The sequence below is a fragment of the Onychostoma macrolepis genome, chromosome 02 (genome assembly GCF_012432095.1).
Source record: "Onychostoma macrolepis isolate SWU-2019 chromosome 02, ASM1243209v1, whole genome shotgun sequence".
NCBI classification, from domain to species: domain Eukaryota; kingdom Metazoa; phylum Chordata; class Actinopteri; order Cypriniformes; family Cyprinidae; genus Onychostoma; species Onychostoma macrolepis.
The window spans coordinates 9,130,186-9,157,102 of record NC_081156.1 but is presented as its reverse complement, the minus strand read 5'-3'; positions in this window follow the sequence as shown (position 1 = coordinate 9,157,102).

The window sequence follows — 26,917 nt, the reverse complement described above, 5'->3', positions numbered from 1 at the left end:
ACAAACACAAAAGCAAAGACAAACAAAAGCAAAAATAGAGTAAAACGTTGAACTTGACTTCATCAGTCAAAAGGATGATATTTCAATTCCCATACTTGTTGCAGATAACGGGTAATGATATCGATCAGTTTCATGTTAGACAAGACATGTGTATCTGTAAAGATATATAAATAAAAAAAATAATAATAAAAAAAGACTTAATACAATAAAATACATAGTTCTAAATCTAAATACTGTGTACACACAGATGTATAAATGTAATGGAAAATATAGCTTTGTTGAACAACATACATTTATTTTCTGTATTTCACAGTGCTGATCACCTAAAAAAATTGAATTAAAAAAATACATATATATATTTGCCACCCTTTAAAATCTCTAGTTTGAGGAGGGTCACGTGTAGGAATCATTAGTTTATTTCTTAGTCACCGTCACTGTTTTGTTTCTGTGCATGAAATGCGTGTTCCAGTTCAATATTGTTGAGATTTTCATTAATACAGTTTTTACTGATGTTATTTGTGGTTGCCATAGATAAACACAATATACATGAGTTCATAAGTGTTATTAATACAACATGTGAAAAGTACCTGATGAAATGGTAAGTTCACAATAACAAAGTGCATGAAATAATTAGAAGATGTGATGCCTTAGTGAAATGTTGATATATGAATAAAAAAATAATATATGCATAAAGAATATGTTTGTATTTATAGCTATATATTTATGATTTGTACATATGCATTCAAAGTTATAAATAAAGTATACATTAAGATTTAAAACTGTAAAGAATTTCTTTAATATTGCTTATGTTTGTGTCGTGATATTTTTAGTTTGGATCAAATCTCATTCAGAAATGAAGCTTCATTTGAGCTTTGAGGAAATTAGATGATGCAGACACATTTGTAATATATTGTTGAATTTAATATTCAAACACCTTCAAGCTTAACTCAGCCATCGTGGCCTAATTTGGCAGACAAATTATTTTTATTACAAACATTTTTATGAAAGTGTAAATTGAAAGACAACAGGAAAACATACTTCCATACAAAAAAAAGAAAACATACAAAAAAATTCTGAATTTCTTTTCTATCTTTAATGCTAAATTTATTAAATTTTTAATCTCTTTATTAATTCTACTTTAAGAGCTTATATTCCAACTGATGAATATGCAGTTAAATTAAGCAAGCGATATGTTTTCAGTATCGGCTAATTTAAAAGAACAGTAATAAATGCTATACAGCCTGCTGTTTGCTTTTTTGGGAAGAAAACAAAAATATGTTACAATGAATTACAATTTAGCTTCTAGCTTCCGATCACATAAATCTGTATTAGTTCTGTGTGTTATGAGGTGCTAATAAAAGTGCAGCTTTTAAGAAATCGGTCACTATGACGTTTTGTTGTACAGACGGTCAGAGTAAAGCGGCGGCCGTGGCTCGTTTCCCTCCCTTCCCAATCACATCGCTCCCTCCCGTCTCCAACAGCTCTCTTGGGACGGACCCAGTAATGCTGCACTGCTGAGAAAGCGGTGTGCAAATGTTAATATAATCCACCGTTCTTCAGCAAAGTCAATAAACAGGGCCACCCAAATATCTAATTAGTGTGGGTGTGGAGGACAGGAAATGGATTTGCAAGAACAACCCCATCACCATCATCACCAGCCCAAAGGCACAGGCTAGGAATGAGGGAACATGGGATGGCGACAGCGTCGAGCGCCTCTGTCCGTCTCAGCCAGCACAAACAGCACAGTCAGACGTCTGGACACTCTCGGGATCTCAAAACGGGTTGCAAAAAGTTTTGCATGCAAATATAAATTTTGCCAAGTTTTTTTTATTTAATGCATGAGTTGGAGTGCATATGCAACATGCATGCAAAAATGTGCAACATGCATGCAAACTCCTTCAATTGCGTTTAAAAGCATCATGAAGATGGCTGAGATTGTCCAGATTGAGCAGAGCTGGAATCCACACAAAGACGAAGCTCAAATATAAGAGCTTTTTCATTTGTTTACCATTTTAGTCACCAGACGTTGATTATTCTGAAGTAGTTCGCAAATGAGACTTGGTCTTTTACTTGCCGTTTCCCATGAGGCTCTCAGAGGCTTGTAACACTACATACTGCAACTGCGTTATTTGTTGTCCAAAAATAAAAAGTGAAGAGGGTAAATGGAAAGAATGATGGCTCTCTGTTTCTCGAGTTGAGATTGAAGCGATGTGTGTGCGTGGAGTGAATGCGGCTGGTTTACAGCAGTTTAATGGATTCCCAGTGTTGAGCTTCACGAGCGGATGAGAGTGAATCTCTGTCCTGAACACACTGAAACAGCAACAACAGCCATCCTGATCAAAACAACATGCAAATACATATTATGAAGCAATATCAGTCTTTCCGTGGTGCTATTCTGTGTCAGGAAACTCCAAGGAAAATCCAAGGTTTGCCAAGCTACTCATCATTAAAATAGTTTTAAAGGAGGTTAGCTAGACTACACACTGTAGTCTACATATTTTCCAGTTTACAGCATCTTTTGAGTCATGAAATGTCAACTACTTGAAACTACATAAAAACCCACGTCAGCCCATGAATCCCACCAAATGTTGCGTCAACTAGTTGACTGAAGGAAGAATTTAAAACTGAACAAAACTTCTGAACTCTTGTGGGTTTGTGAGTTCCCAGCATGCACTGCAGCAATAGGATTATTTCGCTGTTTGCTGACTTTTTATTTTGCTGATAGCTATTTGTTGCTGTGATGCTCAGAGCACATAGTTTTACATTTGTTGATTGTCACCGTTCTTAAAGTTTATGCATCAAAACTAAATCCCAGATATCTTTGCTTTGTAATGTGAATGTGCTTTCAGAAAGAAAGATAGCTGACTTCATTTATTAAGCGTCCTATAAAACTACATATACGGCTACCAAACTGATAGATCAGTTTATTGTGTTTCTAACTGAATGTTTGGTGAACAAGAATAAGTTGACATATACTTGCAAAGTTTCTGATAGTCAGTATGTACTGGACCCATCAAAATAAAGTGTTAGGAGATATTTAGCAGACAGTCTACTAATACTCTAATGACTGCTAGCTGACATGTAGTTGCAAAGTTACTTACTGTTAGTAGAATATCTAAAGTGGACTATCGAAATAAAGTGTTACCGAAATCTGTAGTTGCCTCAAATTTATCGGCAGAGTGAGACATTTTGCATTTAGTGAATGAACAAGTTCAAACTGACAAAACAAAATAGTGTTGCAATTGTTTAGACAATAGTTGAGGAACTTAAAAATCTGAATATTTCAGGTTTAGAGCTTTTTTTAACAGTGTGAGCTTGAGCAGATAGATTTACACTAAACACAACTAAGAAAACTAGAAAACCATCAGTATGTATATGCTAAACATTTGAGTACAAAACTCGTTCTGTAGCTGTACCTCCAGAATAAACCACTTCCCCAGTGCATCTGACTTGCCATTGCCTCATACTGAGAGAAAGGAGATTTTAGGAGAGCGCTTTGATTATGGCCTCTTGTTGGAAAAAGTAGCTCGTTCCTGAGTAATCAACATAATTTTGAGCTGAGGAATGTAAGTAGGCGTCATTTCTTCGAGTTGCCCAACACACTTTGCAATACGACTTGCTTTTGAATTCCCTCGACGCGATGTGCTCGTTCTTTTGAAACGAAGCATTTGCTTTGCATTTCCACTTGTTCTGGGAACGACATGTCGTAGATAACACGACCACCCAGGCGCGCCTTGACATTCAGCGCAAATACTGGCGAGTTCAAGACAAGATAAGCACAAGGAGGCGCGGATACCTGAGAAATGGGACACTTTGGTGGTGTGAAGGACTTGGTCCGATAGCTTGATGAAAGTTATACAGGACTTGATTGGTGCTTACCTTGAAAGGCTAGTCGATGCACGACTGCAGTAAGTGGATGAACATCAAGGGGCTAGTTAGTTAGCATAAACACTGCACTTAGCCAAATTACCTCTGGGACCCACACGGGTATTTGGGGGAAGATGCTTTGTGGTGACGTTCAATAAACAACGCAACTAATGAGCTCATGGCTTTCTGGGAGCCGGCAGCGAGTTTTGCAGGTCTCTTGTTGCGAGTTAAAGCTCATGTGAACGTGGCCTTGATGGTCTGAGGGCAGCGACACCTGAACTAATATTTGCACAGAGTCCAGATCCCTGTGTTCTTTCCTCTCACCTATAGATTCAGACTACACCGGATAGTTTTGGGATTCGTGTTGGCTGTGATAGTGTCCTACAACATTTACCTGCGGCTTGTTAGAATCACAAGGTGGATTCCTGAGAATCTAGAAAGCTAATCTCTCAGAAACGCTCAGGTTTCAGCCGTTACTGGGCTAAATTGCTTCGGATCACGTTTAGAGCCTTCAGAATTAAAGTCCACTGCATTTTTGACATTCCATTGATTTTTTCCCTCATATCTCTCTCTTAACTTTACTTTTTTAGCTCCCCATCCCAACAATGTAAACACTGTATAATTTTGCGCAAACTTCTTTGGTTTCTTCAAACTAAGTCCAGCAGACTTTTTAAACAGTTTTAGTTCATGTGTGAACAACTCTGTGCTGCAGGTAAAGACATTTTCAAGAAAAAAAATAAATATAAAAAAAATAAAAAAATAAATTAAAATTAAATTAAAAAAGGCTACTTAGCTATCTAAATAGGGACATTGCATTGTTTTAAACTACCATAACATTCTGCATTTTTAGTTTTTTAAGTATTCATTTAATTTTGTTATTTATTTTTAGCTCACTTTTAGGCACAAAATATGGTTAAGTATAGGTTAAGTACACACACATTTACTTCATTATCTAAATGGGGGGCAGACTTCTAGTATTTTTTATATACAGCTAGTTATAAATACTGTAACCCCAACAGAAATCTTTTTGCATTTTTATAATTTAAAAAAAAAAAAAAAGTATTTATTTTATTTTTAAACAGTTATTACAAACAAGGACGTCCCCAAAAGGAGGTTTTGGGACATTTTGTCAGATTTAGCTATACCTTATCATTTTATATTTTTAGGTTTGAACATTCAGCATATTAGCCCAAATCCACTGGATATTTTGAATATTTCATATTAAGAAAAAAAAGTTGTTAAATGTACCAAGCAGCATTGTCATGTAGATTGCTAGTTTTTATTTGATCTAATCTTTGTTAATTTATACATTTGTTTGAGTACTGTTGATACTGATTGTTTTATCCCTATATTTGGTCTGTCAGATTTAGATTTTATTGACTTTAAGCTTGCTTTAATGTAACTCTTTGTCTGCTAGTTAAGGTATCTGCAAATAATTGGTATTTATAAATAACCGCCGAGATCTAAATCCCCAGTAATTCCTGGACAAATCTGAAATACAGGCTTTTATCAGTAGCAAAGCCAGCTTTATTGATCCCATACTTGCGTTAGGGCTGGTGTGTCTTAAGCGGCTGAGATTGGTGAGAACATGAGACCGTAAAATGATAAGTATTTTGTGGTTTTTTGATAATGTGCACCTTAATCTACGAATGAAAGATGAAACATCCAAAAGCAAACACGTGCCTGAACACATGAGACCACACACGCCTTTTTTCTTCTCTCTTTTTACATGATAAATGACATGAAATTTGTGCTTTCCAGTGTTTATCAGGCAGTCTGTAATGAACAATAGCTGGAGAGACGTTGTGCTCTATTTGGGGATTTTCCACATGAGGTTTTCATAATGCTTCATTTCAAATATTAAAGCATTAAACGTCCTTTAATCATCAATATAAAGATCAATTAGAGGGCTCCATATGCAAATGAGGATTCGCATCATATTTATTTTTATAAAATTTTTCACAATAAATGTCGTTTCAAAGCAGCTTTATAGCAAATTATGACGTTAACGTATATAGTACCTCAATAGCTTGTGGTTTTTTGGTAACACTTAAAGCCTTTATATATAATGCATATATATATATATATATAATATTGTATGCATTGTATGATCTCATAAGTAATTGTAACCATAATAACATCTATTTTGTTGTGCCTTAAAACTTCAAATATTCTAATGCATTTTAACGTTGGCAATAATTATTTATGAAAAGATTCATCACAACTTACATTATTGTTACCTTTATAATGCATTACACTATTTTTTTTAAAGTTCTTCTATACTATGCAAAACAAAAATCATCAGTTGAAATTATTGTTATATATCTAAATACTGAACAAGAAAACTTTTGAGATTTTGGCTTGTTTAAATGCAGCATCACTAAACTCTTATTAATATCAGCTTTCATGGCTTACGACAGTCAGTCTTATTCTTTATTTCAGTTGCTTGAATTATTGGACTGTATGCAGATAGGCCTACTTATGGATCAAATGTAGTAAATCGCATTACCTTAACCAGTAGTTTTGGGTCATAGCTTTTAGTTAAATGTCAAACACGTGCTGGTGAAATAACGTCTTAAATGTGCTGGATTTGTAGGTTTGTGTCTGTCGGACAGCGCAGTGATTGCTGTTGTATTGAGTGTGAACTCTTCACACAGAGAAACTCTCTGTCAAACAGGACTGAACAGAGCACAGAGTCGAATACTGTCACCTAACAGCCCCTGTGAGAACGCTTAGTGCAAAACGCTCAGATTGGAAAGCACACGGCGCTGAGCTTGCGCTAATATTGTGCTTCCATTAAGCGAGGCTTACGGCCGTGGTTTATGGCAGAGGGCGGCACTGCAGCCGTGTTTGCACAGAAACACTGGGATTTTAACAACCTGGGTTAGAACAATAAGCCCAGCTCCTCGTGTGGCACCAGATTAGATGCGGCGCTGCTTCAGAGCTTGCCTCGAGCTGAGCGCCGCTGGGAAACGGGCATTAGCACATGGTTATCATTACATTAATGTCCGGAGTGTTTGCTTACATTCGCTGGCTGTGCGATAATCTCGCAGATTAGGAACGAGGCGGATCCTGATTTCATCTGACTGATGGCTGGCTCTGGCCGTTTCAGTGTGGATTCATTTTACATTCATGCATGATATCACCGACCTGACAGAAGTCCTGATGTGTCTTTTCTACACAAGGATGTAAGCAGCTAGATATATACTGTTAAGAATTTGAGTTAATGACCTGGAGCATTAAAACATAATCACCGCTGAACTGTGGAACTGAATCTATATGAAGCCACTATAAAATCACTGTTAAAATACCAGTGTCATAATCCAGCTCACAAAGGCCAATTATCAAATTTCTAATTTTGTCTCCAACATTTTATGCTGAATATCTGCATAATATAATATCGTGCAAATAAAAAGATTTTAGTGAAATTTTGTATCGTCCCTCCACACTGTGAAAACTTTCCAACTGATTTAACTTAAAAACTTCAACTCAGTTCCTGCCTTCAATTGTTTATGTTATCAAACTGCCTCAACAAGCCATTTCAGCTCAAATATCGTCTAGTTGAATCTTAAAAAATGAAAGTTGAAGTTGGTTGAAAATTATTTTGTTATATATGTTGCCTTGACTTATTGATCATTTGTGGCCCTGGAGCACAAAAGCAGTCATAAGCAGCACAGCTATATTTGTAGCAATAGCCAACAATACATTGTATGGGTCAAAATTATACATTTTTCTTTTATGCCGAAAATCATTAGGATATTAAATAAAGATATTTTGTAAATGTCCTACCATAAATATATAAAATTAAATTTTTGATTAGTAATATGCATTGCTAAGAACTTCATTTGGACAACTTTAAAGGTGATTTTCTCAATATTTTGATTTTTTTTGCACCCTCAGATTCCAGATTTTCAAATAGTTGTCTCTCAGCCAAATATTGTCCAACAAACCATACATCAATGGAAAGATTATTTATTCAGATTTAAAAATAAATAAATAAAAAAAGACCCTCATGACTGATTTTGTGGTCCGGGGTCACATATATATTTTTTTTACAGTGCATGATATTAAGACATACGGTGTGGTCAAGATTTCTTTTCTCATAAAAAGAATAGAAAGTTTTAGGATGTGAAAAGCATTTAAAATAAATGATATAAAATGAATAATAAATATTTAGGAAGTGTCAGTAATTATAATGTTTTGGTTTTGGGTTTGTTTGCTGAGGTTGGGTAATTTGTTATTATTATTATTATTATTATTATTATTTCAATACATATTATTTCTATTATATTATTTCAATACTTAGTTCTGGCAAAAGAGAAGGGTGCAAAAATAGACCCTATTAAGTGGCTAAATATTATAATATAATTAATAATGCCATTTCTGTGTCTTACACTGTATTTTTACAAAAAATAAATAAATAAATAAATAAAAAACCTGAAAGAAATGTCAGCAATTATGAAGGAGTGATAACAGAAGTAAATGTGTAGGATCTCTGTTCAGATCCAGTGATGCTCTTTTAAAGCAAGACAAACCAATTGCCGAGACATTTTCAAATTCAACTTTTCATCCAAATTGTTAAGCTCATAATATCATTAGTAATGAAAAACAATAATAATGGAATATAAAATGATAATAAAATAAAAGAATTATTTTCACTGCACTCACACTGAGGTCTATGCAGCTGCATGAATCTGTAGTTAAAGGCTGTGTTTGTTGAGCGTGTCAGCAGGGGGCGCAATGAAACCCTGTGTTGATCTGTTTGTGCAGCAAACACTGGTCAGCAGCAGAAGTCGGTGTCTCCGGATCATCTGATGAGCTTTCATGGTCAGCGGGCATAGGCTCGATTAATGTGTCTGATTATGCATCCAGTCTCTCACAACAAATAATAACTCAGCTTTTCTGTGCATGGATCCACACAGAGCCGTAATTCTGAGCAGATGACGCCCGATCTGAACATATGTGTGTTCTGGACTTTGAAATTGCATCTGGCTCGATGTGGGATGATTGTTGGCTAAGTGCATAATTGCAGCCTCTCTGTTTGTCTGAGGCAGCAGGCATGACCATGTGAGTCTGACCTTTGACCTCCCAAATTACGTGCATTTCTCCCTCTTCCTGTGTCTGTTTCTGAGACGGACGGCTGCTTTTAGGACACTTGGTCTGTAGGGTCCCGTGTGTCTGGACCTCGAGTGAACCCAAAACGTCCCGCGTCAAATTCCTTGCATTCACACAGAGAGGATTTTTAATTCAGATTATCCTGGTTTGTCATAATAGAGGTGAAATACAGGACGCATCCAGACGCTTATCAGAGTAATCGTCTGCAGTATTTATACTTCTCTACCTATAAATTGCTGTGAATGTTTGGGCCTGAAGAGCAACGCTGTATTTATTGAGTCTGTAGGCAGAAGCGGACCACCCTGTTACCACTAAAGCCACCTAAAATCAGACGGCCGACCCGAGTTACAAACCTCCTTTGGGAAAAACTGGGATATTTTAGGGAATAGGATAATAGGTTACAAATGTAAGATAGGAAGACCTACGTCAGCTTTATGATTTTTCTTTAAATGTTTTATTTTTATTCAAAGGATGCATGATTAGAAATAAATGCAATCAGTGTGTCAAAAACCTTTTTTATACTTGAAATAAAAGAAATGTTAACAGAAATTTCCAAGTTTCCAAGGCAAAATCTTTATTTAGTTTATTATAATATACTAAAATAACTAAAACCAAAACTGAAATAAAAATGAATAAAAGCAAAACTAAAAAACTGTTTAAAAACAACAAAACTAAAAAAAAAAAAGAAGAGAAAAACACACAACCAAATTACTAAAACTTTAAATGTAATTAACACAAAAGCAGTATATATATATATAAATCTAATTTAATTGCAAAATAAATATTAACAAAATATTAACAAAAAAAATAGAATAGTATCTCGATAGTAAAATAACACTGGCACACATTTGATAGTATGAGGAAATTACTGAATTTTTCACTTAAAGAAGCATGTCTAAGTCATATTGTATTTAAGAAATAATATTACTTTAAAGCCTGATATTGAATTGTATATTAAAAAAAAAAATTAAATTAATAAAATTATAATATATTATGCAGATTTCACTGTATTATATTAATTTAGTCATTTCACTGTATATTATTGTATTACATTAAATAGAATATAATGTCAAAAAAATACATTGATAAAAAAATAGTATTGCAAAAAAATGAATAAAATAATAATAATAATAATAATAAAATGAAACAACTCAGAAGTAAAATGGGGTTCATTATTGAAGTGTTTCCCATTCTTTCTTTCTTTTTATTTCTTTTTATTTTATTTTTTTCCAACAGCCAGTAACAATTAACACCAAACCTAAAATATGTTTGTTTTTTTACTTTCCTTTAGTAACTTAATGTGCTTAGGCGTTTACTACAAAAAGTCAATTGTAATTATTTTTAACCTTTTGACACTCCTAATATAAGTCATAGTTGCTGTCAGTGTTTGGTGGATGTACTTAATTCTCATGCAAAAGTCCTAATGATGCTAAAAATACTTCATTTTATACATTTTACAGTCTTTCAGTTTTTTGGGTTTTTTTGCTGTGAAGTGGACCTGGGCATGTTTTTGTGAGATTCAGTGTCACATGAACAGCTTTTAGGCTTCAGTGACAGTCTGACTCAGTTAGAGTCAAACGAATTAAAGAATAGATGTAACATTTGCTGAAGTGTTGAAACCCTTTATTGTGACACTAGACATGACACACTCAGAATGTTTTTAGCAGTTTCGCCACATTGTGCGTGCATAAGCCATTTTATCCTCCTCATAACAAGCTTTTATGCCTAAGGCTTTGTCCACTGTAATTTCACGTGCTTTGTGGCTTATGCGTGTGTGTGCTTGTTCCTACAGTAGATGCCCCTCAGAAACAAGGTCGCAGGGTTTCGCATTCACAATACAGTCACTCACTTCTGACACGCTGTAGGAGAACTACTGGAGAGAAAAATTCAAACAAAAAAACACTGCAATAAAAGATAGAATGTGCTGTCCAAAAAGTATATATGCATACAATACAATATACTATATATAGAGAGAGAGAGAGCGGTAGTTGTTAAGTTTAGGTATTGGGTATGATTAGAGATGTAGAATAAGGTCATGTAGAATAAGGCATTAATATGTGCTTAATTACTACTAATAAATGGCTAATATTCTAGTAATATGCATGCTAATAAGTTAAGAGACCCTAAAATAAAGTGTTACCGAGAGAATTTCTCTCTAGATTAACTAGGTATGGATTTGAGTAAAATGTTAATATTTGTCTGATAACATTTCTTCAAATAAAAATATTGTCTCTCTCTATTTTTTTTATTTTTTCAAAATAAATGTTTTTGGTAAGAGTTTAGTATAGGGACCAATTCTCACTAGTTGCTTATTAATAACATATTGGCTTTTTATTAGTACTTATAAAGCACATATTATGCTTGACCATATTCTATATCAATAATCCTCCCCAATACTTAAACTTAACAACTACTTTACTAACTATTAATAAGCAGCAAATTAGAGTTTATTGAGGCAAAAGTGGTAGTTAATAGTTTGTTAATAGTGAGAATTGAACCTTAAAATAAAGTGTGACCACGTTTTCTTTTTTGTAATTGAAAATGAGTGTTATTCCAGCAAATATTGATTTCTGAACTCTTCTGAAGTTAAAACATTGGTATTGTGTTGTCTAAAAAATGAATATAAACGTTGTTTTTTTGTTGTTGTTATTTTAAAACTAGAAAGAAATGTCATCAGTAGTTAAAGTAATAAAACAAAAATGACGTTTTACTCAAACACTATAAACCATAAATCCAGAGAAATGTAGAATTTTCACACGGTGTCTTATTTTTTTTCCCATAACTGTGTGTGTGTGTGTGTGTGTGTGTGTGTGTGTAGTATGCATATATGTAATTTCTTCAACAATTTAATCTAAAAATACAAAAAAAGTAGTAAATATGGCGAGCTGTCTGCTGAACTGGGGTCAGGACTGGAATCCTCAGCATAAACTGCATGCGTAGGACAGCAGAGTGAAGTGCGTAATGAGAGTGACGCCAGAATGATGTTTGTGAGAGAGGGTTGCTACAGCACTTCATGCCAGCCCAAAATAACTCCAGCTCATCACTCATCCCTGTGTGCCGGACATTAACAGTGATTCTGAGCGTACAGCCGCTGTCATTAGCAGAAGGTCAGCGCTAGATTCCTCTCAGAGACGCTCACGGCAGGCCAGATGAGGGGCTAAGTTTGCTGTGCTTTTCCCTGCTGGGACGGGCCAGTTGGTCAGAGACCTCAGAATAGAGAAATCTCTGAATGCAGTCGTTCTCAGAGGCATTAGTCAGAAACTGTGTGGTCCTGCTCATATTCACTTGTTTACAGATCATGACGCCGAACGAGAACTGGAGCGCTGCAGAAAATTGTTTTGTGACGCTGGAATTTTTTTTTTTTTTTTGGAACAGCAGATTGTTTAAATTAGTTTTTATTTTATATTTTCAGTTTTTATTTAAATTTTAGTGTTTTTTTTCTTTGTATTTTTTAAATTAACATATGTCTGTATCATTTTTATTATTTTAATTTTAGTTTCAGCTTATTTTAGTTAAACTAATGAACATGAGAAATGCTGCCTTGGGAACAAGTTGAAATAAAATAAGTTGTTTTATATTTTATTATTATATGTGACCCTGCACCACAAAACCAGTCTTAAGTGTTAATTTTTCGAAATTGAGATGTATACTTCATCTGAAAGCTGAATAAATAATCTTTCCATTGATGTATGGTTTGTTAGGATCGGACAATATTTGGCTGAGATACAACTATTTGAAAATCTGGAATCTGAGGATGCAAAAAAATCTAAATATTGAGAAAATCACCTTTAAAGTTGTTCAAATGAAGTTCTTAGCAATGCATATTACTAATCAAAAATTAAGTTTTGAGATATTTACTGTAGAAAACTTACACAATATCTTCATGGAACATGATCTTTACTTAATATCCTAATGATTTTTGAGATAAAAGAAAAATGTATAATTTTGACCCATACAGTGTATTGTTGGCTATTGATACAAATATACCTGAGCTGCTTATGACTGCTTTTGTGCTGCAGGGCCACATATTTCAGTCAACATTTATTTATTTTCAAGTGACAAAATTTTTTAATTTTTGAATAGCTCTAATTTTAGTAAACTATAACAACCCTGGTGGAAACTCAAAGGTTTTCTGTAAAAAGAAAGGCTTTAGGATTTGAGCATATGGTTGTGCAAGGTTGTGAAACAAGTCATTTCTATATGTTTCTACATAATTTCTATTTTTGATAGAATGATAAGGTAATGATAAAGTAATTTTCAAAAGTGGATCAAGTTTCAAAAAACATCCAAATGAAACTAGTCTTAGTAAAACACAGTAAAGTAGACATTTAGGTCTTTTCCAGACTCTGCTCAGCATTCCCACGGTTTTGGTTTAATAAATCTCAGATAACCTAAAAGACACATAACAAACTGTGACTGATCACTTAAATGCAGTGTATCATTCCTCTTGACGTATATTCCACAAAGATTAAAAATAACACAACTATAAAAATACTCTCATACCATTGGAGCGACTCGAGTCTGTTCTGAATCATCCCTGAATCATCATGTTTTTCACACACGATGCGTTGGTTAAAAACTATTTGGAAGGAACACAACTTCGAATAACCAGACACAGCATCTTAAAAATGTCGTACTCATAGCGGGAGATGCTAAAAAACAACAAGACGTGACAGATTGGCCAAAGACATCCATCTCCATGCAGAATTGAAGAAAATGCACAGAAGGAACACAAGAACTCTTCAGCGACTCGAGACACACGAGTTCCTGGCCTCACACATCACTAAACGGATCGCTGTCAACTTCAGTGCTTATGGAAGCTTAGTTCCGCCATGAGATAAACAACATTTAATTGCAACTTTTTATCTCGCAATTCAGATCTTTTTTTGCTGTTCTGTGAAAAAGTCAGATTTGCAAGATTTAAACTCAGAATTTCGAGATGTAAACAAAGATTATTGTTTACAAAAGATGATATCTTGCATTTCTGAGTTTAAATACACAATTCTGACTTTATATGTTGCGGTTCTAACTTCATAACGTGCAATTATAAGTCAATATCTCAAAATTCTGAGTTTAAATCAGTTCTGACTTTATATATAGCGATTCTGAATTTATATCTCACGATTTTGACATATCTCATAATTTCTGACTTTATATCTCACAGTTCTGGCTATATTGAAATTTTAACATTATATATCCTTGATTCTGTCTTCATTTGTAAGTCGCTTTGGATAAAAGCACCTGCTAAATGATTAAATGTAAATATTTTACAATTCTGAGTTTACAATATATGTCACAAATCTCAGGATTCTGACGTTATATTTCATGATTCTGAGATGATGTCTTTCTATCTTGCAATTCTGAATTATATTTTGCAATTTTGAGTTTATATCTCACAATTCGGACTCTTTTCTCAGAATTGCAAGGAAAAAAGTCTGAACTCTTGAGATAAAAAATGACAATTGCCTTACTATTTTTCTGCTGTGATCATAGGTGCTAGACTTACACGTTCAGTGAAACAGAAATAACACAAACAATACAATGATTTTAATATCTATTGATTTTTTTTCACCTGCCACAAAATGTAATGTATCTGAATTAACTTCCTTTGAGAGCATTTCTCATCAAACACTGATACAAATTGTGGTTTAATGTTACATGGTTAATTAACCTACATATAATTTATTAAATAAGCGACTTCCTTAGTAAATATACCTCGTGAATGAATAACCCCTTGGGCCTCAATATCCATTCCTGTAATTTATGAATCAGATTATGAATCTCATCTAAACAGCTTATTGTGACGTTTTGGTTGGTTGTTCATTAGTCAGGTGAGTGTCAGGTCCCACTAAACAATGCATTACAGAAGCTGATGCACCTAAAAGAATCAAACAGAAGACACTGGATTTCTCCTTTCATTTAAATAAGTAATGAATTAGACAACAGCAACCAGGAAGGGCAGAAGCTGATTCATTTAAATGTAAAGCATTAATCCGGTTAGGCCTGCTGGAGGAGTTTGATTTCCTTTGCATATTCCCGTAAGGTCATTGAGTCACTCGCAAATAATAATAACAACAGGTGCATGGACTTCTCCTTAATTTAAATTTACTCAAAGGAAGAGTTTATTTTAAACCTGTATGACTTACTGTCTTCCGTAGGACACAAAGGAAGAAAATTTCATAAAAAATAGTCCATACCATATTCCAGTCTTCTGGTGCTTTGTGAAATTCTCTGATTTCGGTGTGGATTATCATCATCTGCGTTCAGATGCATCATCATATTTGAGTTCAGCTACAGAGGAGATGAAGATTATCAATGACAAGATAATCAATAACGCCCATGTTGTGTTTGAGTCATTTTGACCGGGAGAGGATTTATTTATTTATTTTATTTTTTGCATTGAATTAAAGAAATTCCCCCCATTTGTTTTTATTTTTTATTTGTTTATTTGTTTGTAATTTGTGGAGGTTGTTTTTGGTACACTTGTGGTGTTCCTGGTCAAAAATGACCAGCCTACAAAAAAATTGCTCATAAATTTCTCGTTATGATATATTACTACTCAATATTAGGTTCAATCTTTCCATCAACTTGTTTTCTTTCAGTTAGCACAGGTCTTGTGTTTCTTTTTTAAACTGCTTGATCGCAGGCCTCGTTGATCTGACCTTTTGCAGTTTTTGAGTGAACATTGCCAATTCAAATTATCCACAAATAATGCTTTTTCACTCAAAAACTGTGCATAAGCTCAGGTTAATGAGGCCTATGATCAGTCCGTTTCTAAAAGAAATACAAAACCTGTGCTAATTGAAAGACAACAAGAGAGATTTACAAGCAGTTTTTGAAAGGCTGGTCATTTTTGGCTGGAAACATGGATTTGTATTAATATTTTGGTCTATTCATCACACAAATCTAGTGTCTTGATTTTTTTTGATACTTGATTTTCTCTTTATCAGTGTTGGGGAAAGTTTCTTTTAAAGTAATGCATTACAATATTGTGTTACTCCCCAAAAAAGTAACTAATTACATTACTAAGTTACTTTTTACAGAAACGTTTTCTCATCTGGGCTAGTCTTGCTTGTTTTTGGCAAATGTTAAAGCACTTTCACACCAAAAGTGAAATGAATAAGCCTCAGGCTGACAGAAATGTAAATTCAAAAAGCTCAAACAAACCTTTAAACTGTGCTGCCGTTCTGGATTAGATGAAGTAAAAGATGCAGGAGAAGAAAGTTCAACACTCTTCAGCAAGAAAAAATGAAAACAAAAATGTTATGTTTATCTAAAGTCATTTTTGCTTATCCGTATGGTTGAATTGAGTCATCGAAGGTCAGCAGCAAAGACATTGGCTATTAAATTGGGATTAAATACATAAAGGATAATTTTGCTATTTAATGTATTTAATTATTGCAATTTTGTGTCATATTCTGAGTTTAAATTTCACTGTTTTTCTTCATTTTGAGGAATAGCCAGTAACTGGCATTACTCATTTGAAAAAGTGACTCAGATATTTTCTTGTAAATTTAAAAGAAATGCATTACTTTATTTGAAAAAAGTAATCTGATTGCGTAACTCCCATTACTTGTCATGCGTTTCCCCGACACTGCTCTTCATACGGAAGAGAGTCGAGTAAATAAATCCTCTGTTGTGTTCCTGAGGATATTGTTGTGGTTTGAGAACGATGAGTGTGAGCAAATGATGACACGACAGAATTTGAATGTCATTTTTAATTACTGATTAGTAGACTTATGAACTCTCTGAGATCATTATATGATAAATCAGTGCAGCAGGTTTGTCCAAAACAATATTCTGTGCTACGAGAGAATTGCAAACTCAAAAAAACAATTAAAAAAGACAGATTCAAGTGAAGAAGAAGAGTTCTGAGAGGTGGCACACATGTTTTCTTGCTGCAGCGGCAGTAAACAGACGAGAGTGTCTGAGCATGTATAGCGTGCCGTGGCCGTCACGCCCTCCTGGCAGCTTCCACAAACCACAATGAGTCGCATCCTCCACGACCTTATGACCCCTCGCCTCTGCCAGCGTCGCTACGCAGACGCACCTGATGCCTAGCAACAAAAGTTACAATAACAACCCGCATGTCAAAACAGCCTCGGCCAGAGCAGGAACAGGCTGTGATTTCAGTGAACTCCTCAGGTGAGCGAGAGACGAGCAAACACGCTTCAAAATCATTGAGATGTTAGGACTGTTCCAGCTGTGAGGTCTGCAGTGACAGTGTTTAACAACTCTAAAACTAAAAACATAAGAAACATTTACTGAAAATTCAATAAAAATTCAATTGATATAAAAAATTTGTTTTCTGGCAATATTTCTAATTTTCATTTAGTTTAAGGGTAACACTTTAGAATAGGGAACACATATTCGCAATTAAGTAAGAGTTTCCCCTCAATAAACTCAAGTTTTCTAAGTGAATGAACTTCTGATTAATTTATATAGCGCTTTATACAATACAGATTGTGTGAAAGCAGCTTCATAACAAACAATTAAATAACAGTGTTAACTGCTATAAATTTATCAGTTGTGAAATAAATTCCGTTTTAGCTGTAAAGCAGCTCTACAGAATACAATAATGTCATAATTCAGCTCAATAACAATGTTAATGTTGCAATCTTAAACTAAGCAGGATAGACTGCATACTGTCGCAGCATTTGTTGCTGTTTGCTGTACTGCACAAATACTGAGCCAACATGGGACAAAAAAAATGTCAAAAACCCACATATGCCTTTATCATTTTTCCACAGTTAATAGTTTAAGGCAAGAAGGCCATTTGAACAGTAACTGTTTCTCATGAGGACATCAGATCATTTCAACATTTGCAGTCTATCTACAGTTATGGTTTATCAATTACTGTTAGTGACAACTTGGCAGTAGAACACCATCTCTGTCCTGACAGGCGTGCGAGAGAATAACTTTCCCACTATCAGCAATTTGTCATAAAAAAGCTGCCAGCCATCTGCCTACAACTGAGATCCAAGTTTTCTGCCAAGTAGTGTGGAGTGATTGCACACCTGATGCACTCACAAACCACAAATAACCTGCTGAGGTCAAAGAATTCATTCAAATTGTACAATTTAGTCAAAAATCATATTGTATTATTTTGTTATTTTAGTGCATGTGTTTGAAATTTGTCAGTCTGGAATACATTGTGGTTGCATCATGAAGAGTTATTTCTACATGATTTGTTTGACCCTAAAACATGTTGCTGGTATGCCTTAATGAAGTTATTTCAATCATAATAAATATAGAAATATCAAATTTTAATTGTAAAATCTATCATTGAATTAAACTGATATGATTTGCTCAGAAATGATACTACATGAAGAAATGCCAATCATGGTAAATAATTAAATATATATATATAAAACATTTTTTAAATGGCTTTAGAAGTCAATATAACATTTACATAGGCTTGAAAACAAACATATCATTTGTTTGTTCGTGTAAACACTCGGTTTACGGCGTCTCGCTGTTTTTCAGCATCTCACGCAATGAGCGCCGTTTTTAAGCTAAAAAAAGAGCTGCACTAATTGTTTGAATTTCTGTCATGGGCACGAATGATTGCGTAAAATGTGTTAACAATAAAAACATACATTTTTTAACCACACTAAATGAACATAAATCGACAGATTTAATTAAACAATATTTTAGAAAATGAATGTAGATGTCACCACATCAGGTTACCTGTTATTTTAGGGGTTAGGAGTTGAATAGGGCTGTACGATTTGGTGAAAAATTGTATTGCAATTACTTTGACAAATCTGGTAAGGTTTAAAAACATAAAAACATAAAAATGACACTGAAACAGCAACTCTCATGTTCCACAGCCTGTGCTCACCAAAATATTATACTCATAATTAGACACTGCTGGTAAATAAAACATTTTTCCATTGAAAGCTTTCACAAAAACGCCCATGAGCAAAGATGTCAGTATGCAGGTCACTTCCCAGTAACTCTTCACTGGTGATTATGAGATCCAGTGTTTAACCATACGAAAAGTATTTTATAGCTAAAAATGGGTGGAAGCCTTTCTTACATGATATATCCAGTAAATTGTAATAAAGTGATGAACATGATAAATCATGACAGGGCAGGTCAGTTTATTTCCACGCACACGAATCTGACAAAGATCAAAGGAGATAACAGCCTCATTTTTAAGAGCAGCCTTTGAAGTAATTATAATAATAATAACAATAATAGCGCAGCCATGAATATGAGCTGGAATGATCTCTTACTGTTACAGCACACTCCACCCTAAAATCCACCCGCAGCGACACCGTCTCACATGTCTTTGGCCTGGATTCAGCACGGCTGTATCTATAGGTGCGCAGTTGAAATTTCAGCTGCAAATATCTGTACAGGAGTCTCTGGAGGTGCAGACGATGTCTCCCGTTGCTCCAAACACAATTCAGTCATGGGCCATTATGCAAGGCCAACAGATCTGATGTTACAAATTTCTGCCATTGGGTGGCTATTCACAAAAGATAAACTGACGTCTGTCCATACCTGATCTCAACATATCTATTTTTGTCCTTGTTTTAGCACGCTGTATTTGATTCACGCAGTATGATGTCAGGCATGTTTCTCCTCATTGTCCTGTCCCAATTGTGTGTGCATATGTGTGTTTTCTTCATAAGCACAAAATAATTAAAAATCCTGTGTGGTATTGATATATTTTTCATTATTGTCCTCACGAGCCTCTGAACATAACAAACTGGATGTCCCTAAATCTGTCTAATTTTAGCCAACTAACCAACAACCCTGATACACAGCTCACTATTGTATTTGTGTTTTTAATGTATTTTATATGATAAATCAGTGCAGCAGGTTTGTCCACAAACAATATTCTGTGCTACGCGTGTGCCATTTTAATGTATTTGTGCATGATGTTGTGATTGGCAGTGATGGGTATGGATTACGTCATCAGATATCCAAAGTAAGACCACATAAATAGAACACATTAAAATGCACAAATTCACATTGTTTCTAATTTGCATGTAGTGCAGGGTTTCCAAAACATTTTTGTCAGGTGAACCTCTTTCACCAAATATATTTACTTTATATTGACTTTAAGAAAATATATTAATAATAAAGTAACACATTCACATGACATGCAGGCAAACAAATTAAATATTTAATCTTTTTTAGTAAGTGTTTTGTTATAATTGTTGTTATTTTAAAATTATTAATCTGAAAGTAGTCCGATTATATTACCTGAAATGTGTAATGTAATGGATTTTGTCACTAACTACAATTTTTGTCATATAATTTGGAATCAGTAATAGATTATAATATGTAAGTAATCTACCCAGCACTGGTTGTTGGACTGTAAAAACTATAATGAAAGTTTATTTCTATCTGACCCTTAAAAATTGTTGGCATACTTTAATGTAGTGAAGTTAATTATATCATATTAAATATAGGACTGTCAATCATTGAATAAAATTATATATATATATATATATATATATATATATATATATGTATATATATATATATATATATATACTGTATATATATATATATATCTATATATATCTATATATATAAATGTAGTTTAATTGTACTTAAAATTATAGTTCACCCAAAAGAAAAAAAAAAGACATTATCATTTACTCAAACCTGAATGACTTACTTTCTTTTGTGGAACATAAAATAAGTTATTTTGAAGACTCTTGGCAACAAAGCTGTTTTGGTTACCAATGACTTCCATCGCATGAAGGAGGAAAAACATTATGTTAGGCCATTGTAGCCTAAACGTTTATGTGTAATAAATTTTGTTGAATCAAATAAAATATTTCTTTCTAAAGCTACCATTTGTAATGTCTACTAAATACTTTCTTATTTAACACAAAAATAGCTTTAAATAATATTTTGGGGGTATTTTCACAGCGCATTTTTAGAAGTAAATATAGTGTTTGTTTTATTTCTGTATACTTGAACACAAACATATCACTCATTTTTCCATGTAAACACAGATAAACATCTTTGGCCGCTGCATCTCACTGTTTTCAAGCATCTCATGCCATGAGCGCCGTGTTTTTTAAGTTAAATTAAGGGCTGCTCTGATTGTTTGAATTCCTGTCACAGGGCACGATTAATTGCATAAAAGGTTAACAATAAAAATAAAAAATAAAAATGTATTCATTAACCACACTAAATGAACAAATTGAGAATGCTACTTAATATTTCTACAAATAATTTAGCCGTCACCACTTTAAGTTACCTGACAAAACATTTCTGCAGTGTGATTTCAGGGGTTAATGGTGCAATAATAATACATCATATAATGATGCTGAAATAGTTTTAAATGTTTACACATCTCACAATACAACCTAACACTGTCGTATCGATCCTTTCAATTTCTTCTGCTCTATGAAGTAAGAACAGGGTGCGAATAAAGTTTGAAGTAACCTTTCAGAAGTGAGCTCAAGGCTGGAAGGGAAATCCATCCTACTTTGGTTTATTATTAGTGAGGTGGATCATGAAATTTGAACAGTAATCACATTTGCTATGCTGCTTTGTACAGACACAGGTAGCGTTTGAAAAGAAAGTCAGAGCAGGTTACGCCCTGTTGCACTGACTTGTGTACAGCAGGTTGTTGTGTGCTGGCAATTACACAATGACTGCAAAGATTTCTATCTGGTTTGCGACTGAAATTTAAATACTTGTACAATATGGGCAGATCTTGCTATCTGATTATCTTGAGTTGAGATAGCAGTTAATACACTCACACGCAAGCGGCCTACACATATGAAATATGTAGACAGATCACTGTCTCGGTATGTACTAAAACGCTGACAGCTCTTCAGAGACGTAAGCTTTAGTCACCAGCGTTCCAGTGTGGACATACCTGCTGTTTGTTTAGTTAGTACAGCTTCAGAGTGATGATCACTGCTGTCTGCTTATATCTCTTATAAGAGAGATGGAGGAAGCTACAGTTTACATTACTGCTTACTCCAGTGTAATACAACACAGGGTTATTATCATTAACTAAACCAAAATCCTAAAATAAACATTTGCATCACTTGAAATAAAATAAATGTTAATTGATGTTAAAATAAATGTTAACCCGAAAAAAAGAAAAGAAAATTATATATATATATATATATATATATATATATGCTTAAATGTATTTTATTTCAAGTAATTTCCAAGGCAACATTTAGTTTATCGTGATTTACTAAAAACTAAATTTGAATAAAAATTAATAAAAGCTATACGGATTTGGATTTCATGGATTTAAAAACAACACAAAAAATGACTAAACCTTAACTAAATTTAGCATGAAGAAGAAGAAGAAGAAGAAAAAATATGTATATTTAAAAAAAAATATTAAAAATGTATAAAAATAAAATCTAATTCAAAGTGTTAATAAAAACTCTATTAGTACAACCCGAATTCCAGAAAAATTGGGACGTGTTTAAAATTTGAATAAAATGAAAACTAAAAGACTTTCAAATCACATGAGCCAATATTTTATTCACAATAGAACATAGATAACATAACAAATGTTTAAATGGAGAAATTTTACACTTTTATCCACTAAATGAGTTAATTTCAAATTTGATGCCTGCTACGGGTCTCAAAAAAGTTGACACGGGGGCAACAAAGGGCTGAAAAAGCAAGACATTTTGAAAAGATTCAGCTGGGAGAACATCTAGCAACTAATTAAGCTAATTGACATCAGGTCTGTAACATGATTAGCTATAAAAGGGATGTCTTAGAGAGGCAGAGTCTCTCAGAAGTAAAGATGGGCAGAGGCTCTCCAATCTTTGAAAGAGTGCATAAAAAGATTGTGGAATACTTTAAAAACAACGTTCCTCAATGTCAAATTGCAAAGGCTTTGCAAATCTCATCATCTACAGTGCATAACATCATCAAAAGATTAAGAGAAACTGGAGAAATCTCTGTGCGTAAGGGACAAGGCCGAAGACCTTTGTTGGATGCCCGTGGTCTTCGGGCCCTCAGACGACACTGCATCACTCATCGGCATTATTCTGTCATTGACATTACTAAATGGGCCCAGGAATACTTCCAGAAACCACTGTTGGTAAACACAATCCGCCGTGCCATCTGCAGATGCCAACTAAAGCTCTATCATGCAAAAAGGAAGCCATATGTGAACATGGTCCAGAAGCGCCGTCATGCTCAGTTTCAAAGTGGAAAAGTGTTCTATGGTCAGACGAGTCCAAATTTGACATTCTTGTTGGAAATCACGGACGCCGTGTTCTCAGCGTTCAGTTCAAAATCCAGCATCTCTGATGGTATGGGGGTGCATAAGTGCATACGGTATGGGCAGCTTGCATGTTTTGGAAGGTACTATGAATGCTGAAAGGTATATAAAGGTTTTAGAGCAACATATGCTCCCCTCCAGAAGATGTGTATTTCAGCAGGACAATGCAAAACCATATACTGCAGCTATTACAACAGCATGGCTTCGTAGCAGAAGAGTCCGGGTGCTGAATTGGCCTGCCTGCAGTCCAGATCTTTCACCTATAGACAACATTTGGTGCATCAGGCATCAAATTTGAAATGAGCTCATTTTGTGCATAAAATTGTACAATTTCTCAGTTTAAACATTTGTTATGATATCTATGTTCTATTGTGAATAAAATATTGGCTCATGTGATTTGAAAGTCTTTTAGTTTTCATTTTATTCAAATTTAAAAAACGTTCCAACATTTCCAGAATTTGGGTTGTATCTCAATGGTACTAAAATAACACTGACACAACAGACAATATTCAAACCCAATTTATACTTTATTAGCAACTCCTTCAAAGGCTTTTAAGCTACATCCATCTATTCATCAATCACTTACTGTAGCTATTCATATAGAAACTGCCAATGAAAAGATAGTGCCCTAGTGACATTCAATCTGATTCACATTATTTCCAAAACTGAGAATAATTTGCAGTTTTGAGCAGTGCATTTGATGTTCAGGACATATGTTGTAACTAAATTGTAATAAATCAGAGTGCGTCTAATCACAACCTGTCTTCTTGAAAAACGACTATGTACGTTTGCTAAAACAATGGCAAACCATAAAGACAGTTTGCTAGAAAACAGGTCGCTAACAAAGAAGAGATGAACCGACCAGACAGGTTTCAGCATCAGACGGGATTCCCCAACATGGGTTTGGTTCTGAGGTCAAAAGGCCATGTTTGTCACGAGAGCAGCTTTCAGAGCCACACAGTATATGTGCAGTATACACACACACACAGCAGGTGCTGATACAGGCTTAATTAAAGATTCAAGGCAATGAAAATAAAATATGGAAAGATAGATTACAGTACTCTATCTGCGCTCTCTAAACTCTTCAGCCCTGTCTGAAACTTCCCCGCTATTACTCAGTCCTATGTTTTTTGTGACATGTGTTATGGAAACACAACAGTACCAATCAAAGCAATGCTCAGATGTTTACAAGATCGTCTACAGAATTCCCCTCGGTGGAACAGAGAAGAAATGCACTGAAGCATCTGTTATGTAAAAAGCGTTTTACACCCAAGAGATGGTTCGCTGCAATGTCACAAAAACACCCTTTAACAAATGACTGTGTTTTCCTCACACCTGACGGTGACTCTTTAGCTTGATTCTTGAGTCTCATGGAAGAAAACAAACAACAGTTGTGGAAAAAAGCCATTTACATGTTGGTGCTTTTTTCCTTTTTTCTCTCAAAATGTGTTGTGTTTGTTAGATACAACACTGTGTACTGCTAGATTCTCACAAATATTGGCAAATTTTAGTATTCAACTTCAATCAGGAACTCATCCGATTTACAGCTCCATCTATTGAGCTGTCAGCACAGGCTAAAAGTCTGAAACTGGTTAAATCTGGCTGGTAGCTGATGGTGTCCACAAAATCATATTTTGCATATCTTACATGTGTTGAATGCAGTAGCCATTGTATTTTTTTCTGGGGACCTGTACTAAAAAATGAATGACGTCATCAAAAAAATCCCAAACATTTTTTTATAATGTTGTGCAATGGAGATTGCATTCTGTGAAAATATAAGCACAGTTCCCTACACTGACAAAAAACTACATTCACTCAGAAATTGCAGGTAAGTTTTACAAATAATTACAAAGAAACAGCAAGGAACACAATGTTGTTCAATTAAAGAAAATAAAATACTATTTCAGTCTTTATACTTTAAAATCTCAGGTTTAATTTTATGTGTTACTTTCAGACTATTTGTAAAATTTACTAGCAATTTCTGAGTGAAAATTGTTTCTACACCATTTTTTTTTCTTCAGTGTATAGCCATTTTAAATACTGTGAGAGGTTTTGTCCCACATCTCAAAATCAGCATTAGTTTGTGACTCAATGAACACAGGAACTTTGAGGAGCACACCTGTCTGGTTGATGTTATGAACCTTGCTGGTCTTCTACAAAATGTACTGAGCCCGTGAACATTCTCATAACTTTTAGGTTGTGTAAATGTTAATTTGTTAATATTTAATATTATACATTAATATTTCATAAACGTCCTTTGAAGTTGAGACGAAACATTCTTAGAACAATGTTTTTTAAAGTTAGAATGTTATTTGTACGTTCTCAGAACTTGTTCAGAACTGTGCTCAACAATGTTTTTCAGTAATAACAATAGAATGTTATGAAAATCAATCTTATCATTTTTCAAATGAAAAAATGAAATGTTTTTCTAATGTTCAACCATTGAAAAACTGGCTATTTTGAATGTCCACATACACGGAAGTTTCAAAATGATGGAATGTTCCTTTAAATGTTCTTTAAACATCAAAAATGGGTATTTTAAACATTGAGAGAAGATTCAAATGTAACATTCTCATAACTTTTTCAAAATGATCGAATGGAATGTTCCTCTAATGTTTACATAACCAAGAAGAAAAGTTCTCAATATATGAAGAAACTGGGTGTTTTGAATGTTTAAAAACATTCAGAAATAACATATTCATATCTTAATGAGAATGTTAGCAAAATGTACTTGGACCATATTTTTGTTAGCTGGAGAGGCATTGACCTGATACATCTTGGCAAATGTTTTAAGGGAAGAGCACCTGTGCTCATATGATTACCTGCTCGACGTGAAGGAATTCAAACTATGCAGTGATTCCCTTAAACACTGACAACAATTTAAGAGCAATAACTTACAGTATGACAAGCCTTGAGAAGTTTACGTGTAATGGTGTGAGTTCAGTGAAATCATATGAAGGGATTGCTTTGGCTTGAGTGCCTTCTTCAATGTCAATCTTCAGGATTTTTGAGAATATGGAGCTTAAAGACATTAAATTTTGATGCATGTAATGTAAATCACTGAGATTTTTATAACAGCAGAGCAGATACTGACATGATCTAAATATCAGCGCTCGCTCTATATCTCCAATAATATGTCTCAGTAAGATGAGATGTAAATGATCCAAACATATAATGCAATGCAATCCAATACTGATGGAGAGATGAAGAAATAAACGCTCCTCAGAAAATGTGAGATGAAGATCATTCTTCCGCTAAGGAACAGTGAAAGCTTCTGGAAACAAACGCTCCTCTAAAGATCTTTGCTCTTTGCGCCAAAGCAATGGACGGCACTAAAACCTTTTATGTGACCCTGGAGCACAAAAGCAGTCATAAGTAGCACAGGTATATTTGTAGCAATAGCCAAAAATGTATGCCAAAAATCATTAGGATATTAAGTAAAGATCATGTTCCATGAAGATATTTTGTAAATTTCCTACCATAAATATATCAAAACGTAATTTTTGATTAGTAATATGCATTGCTAAGAACTTCATTTGGACAACTTTAAAGGTGATTTTCTCAATATTTAGATTTTTTTTTGCACCCTCAGATTCCAGATTTTCAAATAGTTGTATCTCAGCCAAATATTTTCCGATCCTAACAAACCATACATCAATGGAAAACTTATTCATGATGTATAGATCCCAATAA